The following is an 8,114-nucleotide window of genomic DNA, read 5'->3' as shown; positions in this document are numbered from 1 at the left end:
CCCAAAAGCCAGAGCAGCACTGGGGCAATGGGTTGCCTCCTGCATCTTAGCAGCACCCTGGCTTAGGTGTCAGCAAGGCATGGTTGGGAGAAGTTGTCCCCTCCAGCACTCACTATTTCTACTAGAAATAGGGACTATCCAAGCCTATTTTCTGGTCAATCACCAAGCAAAAGGGCACCTAATTTTGCAGCATCTCAATGCCTCTCAATGCAGCAGCAGCCCCCCAAAAAAGCTGAATTTCCCACTTGTGCATAAATTCTCCATGTTTTCCTGCCTCCGACCAATCCAGCCAAGGTCTGGGCATGACCCATGTTGTCCCAAGCTGCCCGCAGCCTTGGGAGCTGTGATGGCCGCGCAGCACCTGAGCACTGGCCATCAGCGTCGAGCCCTTTGGCAGCTCTCGGAGGAGCAGGGCTCTGGCCAAACTCCGGCGCAGGTAATTGCAGTCTGCGTACTTAAATTCCCCCTGCAGATACAGCCGCCTTAATTTCCTGTCCTAAACTGTAGGGCAGTGTTGCAGGGTGTTGTTAAACAGCTGCCATGCGCTACCCAGAGGGGCTTGTATTTCAGCGGTGGGTGGGTTCGGCACGCTTCATCTACAGTGAGAAAACAGGCAAGGAGCACACTGGGCTAGGCTGTTGCTTGCCTCCCTGCTTCCCTGGCACAGTTTAAGCATCGCCGGTTCTCCATGCTCTTTCTCACACAGCCAAAATCTGGACACCCCCTTCCCCTTGCCTAGTAAGCAAGCACCAATGGGGAAAGCTGATTTTTCCTCCAACTGCTGCTGAAATGGAGAGTTCAAAGGGTTAATGGTGTGGCCGCCAAGGGGTGGTTCTTCTTGCAAACTGGAGACCCCTGTGAATTTTATGGGGAGGGCTGGTGGGGGTGGAGGGACGGGGCGGGGGAAGAGAATTTGCTTTATGGCTTTGACAGGAACTCCCATCATGGTATAATTATGGAAGTGAGAAGTCTGCATGTAATGAAGACCATATGCTGTGTTAAAACACACATGCACAAATATTAGGTCCCTGTGAGGCCTGCGGGGGAGCTGGCAGGGGGGATCAGGAAGGGGTGGTGGACCCAGCCCTCACCCCAAAGCTCCTCACAACTTTTCCAGCCTGGCCATAGCCAGGGCAGAGGGGATGCAGGGCAGCTGCAGAACACAGTGCAGCCAAACACAGACAGTTTGGGGTGAGAAACATCCAGTTTAAACAACATATTGAGCGGAAGGAAGTACCTCAATGCCCAAAAAAAGGACTTTTTACCCTGCATAGCTGCAGACAGCCCCTGAGAGCAGGGTCTTCAGCAGCAGTTTTTCTCCAGGTCCCACTACAATTTTTCCCTTTTCTTTCAAACTATGCCCTTGCTGCTCTTCCCTCGCTGGAAAACATCTGCACACAGCTGCCTGTGGAGGCGACCAGCCCGCCTCCTCGCCCAATCCAGCTGCACCAGCAGGAGCCACGCGACATCTCCAAGCAGCTCCTGGGCTGGGGAAGATGACTTCGGCAAGCGACAGGGCCACCCAGCTGGTGTTTGAAGTCCCCATGCCGTCCTTCCATCACCCCGCCTGTTCTTTATAATGTGAAGCTTTCTTGGCTATGGCATATCCATCTCTCCTTTCTGGGTCTCACATGTCTTCTGCTTCACATCTCCCACTCATTCTCTTTATGGGTCCTTTTGGCTTCTTTGAGGCTCTCCCTCTCCAGGACTGTCTTCTTCCCAGATCACTTTCTGGGTCTGTCACCCTGCAAGTCCTTGTGACACCCACACTCCCTCACCCTCATGCCTACTCTGCCAGCCCACTAGCACACTCAGCTATCCACGGCATCTCTTAGGGACCCATTCTCCGTATTAACCTTCATAGGGATGGGCATGAGCTATCCATCATCTGTCTTAAACCCACTTACAATGTACACCCCCACAAATTTGTCCATCCTTTTCCCCACTGACAGGACAGACCCTGATCTGGAGCAGATGATCGTGTTTTTCCCCACTCCAGACCAATTTCTCCCCATTGATGGTGCCTTAGCTGGGAGCCCCTGCTTGAGCTGCCTGGCACAGACCCATTTTTCTATTCCAACTATTTTGCCAGCAACAAGGGAGCTCTTGCTGTTGTGTACCAGGGCTGGAGGTGAGAGCTGTGCAGGAGTTACTACAGGCTGCAATGCTGCTCTCCTTGCCAAGCAGCACCAAGAGTGTTCAGCTGCAGGGCTGGGGTCAGCAGGGGAATGCAAGTGTATGGGAAAGCAAAACTGATTAGCTCAACATAAGCTTTCCTGGTATCTACGGGGTGAAAAATGCATCCCTGTTGCCTCTCTGAGAGGTAGAAAAGAGAGGTAACAAGAAAAATCCCATTGCCTGGGGAAGAACTACTAGATGCAACAGTGGATCATTCCAACTGGTTTCACTGGGACTGGAAAGGTGCAGGAGAGAAGAGCCCATAAATAATATCTGCCTTATCTTTCATACAGCTCCATATAAAACACTCTTTTTGTTCATTTGTACATACACCATTTTGTGTCCTCTTAAAAAAACTAACTGCTTTCCACCACCCAAAGCTGCTGCTGTAGATTCACTACAGACATGGGGTTTGGGAGCACGACTCCCATAGCATTGGTGGCATTAGAAGAGGGTTATCCACTCCAGAGGGAGAGAGACCACGTTTCCCAGGCATAGAAAGGGGATCCACCAAGAGTACAGCATAGAAAGTTCCTGGATGAACGCTGCTGCCAAATGCATGCTCATTTTAGGATTTATCTGTCCTCCCTGCTGTAACGGTGTATGTTCCTCCCACTCATTTCCCATCTGCATCTGCTCTCAGGCAAAGCAACAATGAGCATTCGGAGTTGGGAGAAAAAAATTTAATTGTTTCTCTAACTAAAAGTATCCCTCACCACAGTGGCTTAAAGATACTAACACTCAGGGCTCTTCCTCCCTAACACTCACTACCCACACACTGCAAACCCTCCCCGCCGCTGCCTCCACACCTGATAAGAAACAGAGACATCCCTGGATGGGCCCATCCAGCCCAGCTGTGATGCAGTGAATTTTCCAAGGCTCCTGCAAACTTTTACAGCCGTTTTTACAGGGGAGAGCTGTCACACAGAGGTAAATCACAGGTGCAGTACAAGTGGCCTTCCTCCACCAGGGACAGCAGGGTGAGAAGTGACCTCTTCTTTTCCTGGTGTCTGCTGCGATCCGTGATTCCCGTCATGCACAGTGTGTCATTTCCCATGAGTACCTGCTTGTTTCTGCCATCTGCCATGATTTATAGAAAATGGGCAGTGATTAATAGCCCAGTCAATGCTGAGTGAAGCCATTTTCTTTCATTTACCTGCTCCCTGACCTCCCCGCACAGTCCCAGACAGGGGCTGGGAAAGTGTATTAATCATGCGCTTAAAAAATATTTAAAAGGGGAGATTGGCCAGGCGCTCAGTGGTATTCATGGAGTCATTTTCTACAGAGGGTGCAAGCTAATTGCCAGATAAAACAAATGGGCTGTTAGAAATGGAAATGAGTCATTTGGAGGTACTCAATATTTGGTCCTTGAGTGATGCCCAAAACCCACCTGGGACCAAGCCCAGTGGTGGCCATGGCTCTGACACAAAGGATGGGGTACAGCGCACCAACCTGAAGTGCAGTCATGGTGCTAAGAGGTCTCTGTCACCAGAGAGGTCTGTGCTCCCACTGTACCATGATGGTGGCACTGGGGCAGGGTGCAGCAGGAGTGCCAGCGGGCTTGTCTCAGGCTAAAGCCCACCTGAAGAGATCCTGCAACAGGGGAAGGGTATTTGGGGAAAAGACCTTGACTTCCTATGACACAAGCTGCATTTCCAGAGCATTTGAAAGCATTTGGTCCCTGTCTGGACCAACAGTATGAACAGTTAGAAGTGCTCCAGTCCACCTCCCCAGACACAAGCTGAGCTCTCCACACCAGTTTTACCATCTCAGAGCAGCAGGACTGGCCCTGGGGCTCCTCATCCCCCAGAAGGTCCAGATAACTTTGTGGGTATAAGCATCAGCATCTTCCACTTCCCCAGTCCTGGGAGAGGAACCCCTGTTCATCTCTGCCCTCTGTGGCACAGAGCCATGATGCCATCCTCTAGAGTGGCACCCCCCTTTGCTTCAGCTCAAATCTGACATTTCTTTTCCTCGTGCTACAGCCCTGGGGCAGCATCACGTGCACCGTGTCCTGTACGGCTCTGCGTGGCCTCCCAGAAAATGCCACTCTGACGTGGGCCCCTAAGGACAGCCGGGGTTGATAGCAATAAAACGAAAATCCCCTGTCAAGCCAAACAAAATTATTGAGTTACTCTCACCCGCCAGAGACCAAAGCTTTGTTGACAACTTAATTAACTGTGTTTGTAATGAATTTTTGGCCACATGCAACAGACTAATTATCAAAGCAAACCTTAATCTCTTTCTAGGCACATCAAAGTATTGAGAGCACAAAATATTTACATGAGTCTCAGATAAAATTCTTTGCACTAATTCTAACATAATTAAAATTATGTTGGGGCTAAGGTAATTATGCAAGGTGCTTATATGGCATAACAATGTAATACAAGCCTGTGCTTTTTTTTCAAGTGTAGTCAATCAGCAAAGTCCTTAAATGTGTGTAACTTCTATTAAGTGCACTTTCAAACAAGAGGAAACAGCACCACTTTTAAGCTCAGTTAAGATATTTAAAACTGCCTACTAAGGCCAGATTTGAGATAAGCACCTTTATTATTTGTATTATCTGTGCTTTTCCCAGCAATAACTAGACATGAATAAAATTGGCGAGTTTTCAATGGCCAATGCGCCATTTTCAACTGCCTCTATGCAACCAGTGATGGTTTTCTTTTTGTTTCCTTCAAAGTGTTGATGTGAATTTGATGGCTGAGAGGTGGAGAGGACTGTGTCAACATATCCTTTCCTAAGGGATGTCCCTCCCAAGAAAACGGCTCGTGATAGGGAGAGAGAGAAGAGTAGGAGAGGGGAAAGTCACCCACTTTCTTCCTGGGGTGAGCTGCGGCAGGACAACTATTTGCTCCGGAGGAGGAACACTGTGATGCAAGGCTGACATGTCTACCACAGGACACATCCCAAAAGCCCCAGAGAGCAAAGAGGGTCAGAGACCATCCCTGTTAGTTTCAACTTCTCTGCCCAGCCCTGCACAACTCTCCGTTCCAGCTGTCCCTGTGGCTGTAGGGACCCTCTGGCCACAGCAAGCTCCACCTCGGCTGCACATACCACCGAAGAGCTGCCTACAGTGCTCCAGCTAACCCTGGGCAAGAGAAAAATACCAAAAGGCAAGGTCATTCCCAGGTCCCACCTGCCATCTGCACCAGGAGTCACTTCTGCTGTCACAAGGTGACCTACTTTCAGGGAACAGGTCCTGGAGATGTCACCCTGCATCCCCTACCATGTCCTCCTGTCCCTGGGACTGGCACACCTGTGCTGCGGTGACCCAGGGCCTCATGGTGCAGGCCATGTGGAGAGTCTGTGATGACCCAGAAAATCCTTCAACTGATGAGCTGAGACGGCAAGTTGTCTGGCTGAAAAAAAAAAAAATTGCCTTAGATCTGCATCACTGAACTGCAGAGACAGCTCCAGAGGTCCCTGGCTTTCTCCATCCTTAATGTAAGACCAAATGTGCTTGTGCTTGTCTGCCTGATGGTCTGACCTCTCAGGGTGAGCCTCCAGCACTGGAGGTGGACACCTTGACCCTCCATGCTGGCACTCCCGTTAGAAAGTTTTTAACAATTCCTCACTGGTATTTGAGTTTCATGTCCTGCCTACCAGTGGTGGGCAGAGCTGGAAACCTCTATGGGTGCAGCAGCCTCATTCCTCCCAAGATGCCCATCCAGTGCCTGACACCCATCCCAATCTGCAACAAGGAGGGGCCCCTCAGTGTGGGCTGTACTAGGCTGGAGCTTTCAGCAGCTGTTAAAACTACCCCTTCTTACCAAAACACAGAGCTGAGCTCCCTCCTCACCCACCATGCCAGGTACACCAGCAGCAAGGCCACAGGGTCTTGTGCTGCACCACTGTACAGTGCCTGCAGCTGTGAGGAGCACCCAGTCCCAACACCATCCCTGCCACAGATTCCAGGGCATATGTTCTTGTTTTCTCTGCTACTAAAATCAGCTCCTTTCCGTGGCCTTTAGAGACATTTGCCAGCAGAAAAGCTGCCTTGAACAGATTTATGCCTAGGTTTGACTTCATTAATCAAACAATTTCTTGACCCAAAATACTGAGGACTTGCTGGAGGTGCACGGCCAGAGAGCGGGGCCGTGCCGAGTAGCTCCAAGGGGTTGCGCAGAGGCATTCCCACAGACACGCAGCTTTGAGGAAACTGTTGAGCTTTCAGCTTGATCTGCAGAGCTTAAAAAAAATTAACAGGTAAGTTTGGAGCAACAACTCCCCCCAGCCCTGTTTTCCCCACTATCGCTGTTGTGCCAGTGGGGCTGCAGTGATGAACCCAGCCCTGACTGGTGGGTTTGCGCCCGTCTCTGCAGACAAGGTCACCCTAGAAAAGCACATGGCTGGGGCAGGTCTTGGTGGAAACCCAGGCGCACACACACCCCAGGCACCCCCAGCTCCTTCCACCTGGCCTGAAACTGCCTAAACCCACCCAAAATTACTTACTCCCTGTGGCTCACAAAGGTTGGGGCACAACCAGGAGCTTTCTTACATTTCAAGATTTGCATCAACCACAAACCTCTCTGAAGCCAAGCCAGAGTTTCATTTTCTGACTGGACCAGACCTCTGATTTAATATTTTCCAGTTTTCCTGCCTCCACAAAGCACAGAACATCAGTCTGAACAAAGACACAGACTAAGAGGTATATGAACGAGCAGAGAAGAGGCTTTCAGAGGCAACAAGCTTTGTTGTTCCTCAGTCTCAGCAGGTGGGGTTGCTGAGAAGACTTTTTGCTCAGCTTCCCATCAAGAGAGATGAGGAACACCTCATGGGTAAAAAGAGCTCTAGAAACAGCTCTCTTACTGGTACCAGTATCAGCTGGTGTTACTATCTGCAAGACAACTAACTTTACACTGAGAAAAAAGAGCAATATCACATCTCAAGCTCCTCAAAAGGTGAATGAGCTACAGAGAGACTATATGAATTTCTTCCATAGCAGTATGGGTTAGCCTGGAGTTACCCAGGGGACAAGCCCTGCTGTTTGGCCACATGAGTAACAAACCAGCTAATTGCTCTGATGCATCTGATGGAAGGGATGGAGGAAAGCCTGGTCATTAAATCTGTGTGCAGGGGAGGGCTGTAAGGGCCCTTCCTCCCCCTGTTTCTATGGCCAAACAGTTTTGGCATTTGTTCAGAATTTGAGTAGATGAAGTCAAGTCTGAATGCTTGGCTGGCTCCTGTGCAGTGCTGCTCTATTATGCTTGATCACCTAAAAGACACCTGCCTAAAAGACAAGTTTCTGAGCAGCTTGATTACTTTTTTTTTAAACCTTCAAAGGTCCTGCAGGAATAGGGCTCAGTTTAACCTCAACTAATAGATGCTTTAGGAGCTGGAAAGATTTTAGGTCTCTTTGTCCTTGGCCTCTCAGCAGAGGCCAGGACCTTTACATTGCTGCCACCTTCCAGCAGGAGAAGAGTCGCTGGAGGTGCTCTCTAGTGGCAGCCTGCAGAGAGAGGAGAGGAGCAGGGTGCAGATGTTACCAACACCTGGAGCAGCTGAGATAAAGCACAGCTGGAGAGGCAGGCAAACTTTTGAGGTGCAGGGGAAACCAGCAAACATTATTTAAAGGAGTGGCAGGCTGCAGGATGGTATGAATATCCTCTGCCCAGGTTGCTCTTGACTAAAAGTTGTAGTATTTTCCATTAGTTGTCCAAAGGAATTTGTGAGATCTGGTCAACATGCTGGTTTTTTGCTCCTTGCAAAAAGAATGCTCTAGGTGTCCTTACTGTGGTACCCAAGCAGCTCCACATCTGTGTTCTTTTTTTTTATCTTGACAAAACTCTTTTGAGATTAGGGAATATTAGCCCCATTTTAATGACAAGAAACGGAGACAGAGAGGGCTAACTTTAAAGGTGTTTTAGCACTGGCATGGAGGAAGTTATTCAGCATCAGTAGAAAAGGTGCACAGAGCACACCTCTGCATTTTA

Source organism: Leptosomus discolor, chromosome 5 (genome assembly GCF_034619465.1).
Source record: "Leptosomus discolor isolate bLepDis1 chromosome 5, bLepDis1.hap2, whole genome shotgun sequence".
Classification (NCBI taxonomy): Eukaryota; Metazoa; Chordata; class Aves; order Leptosomiformes; family Leptosomidae; genus Leptosomus; species Leptosomus discolor.
This window is presented reverse-complemented; position numbering follows the sequence as displayed.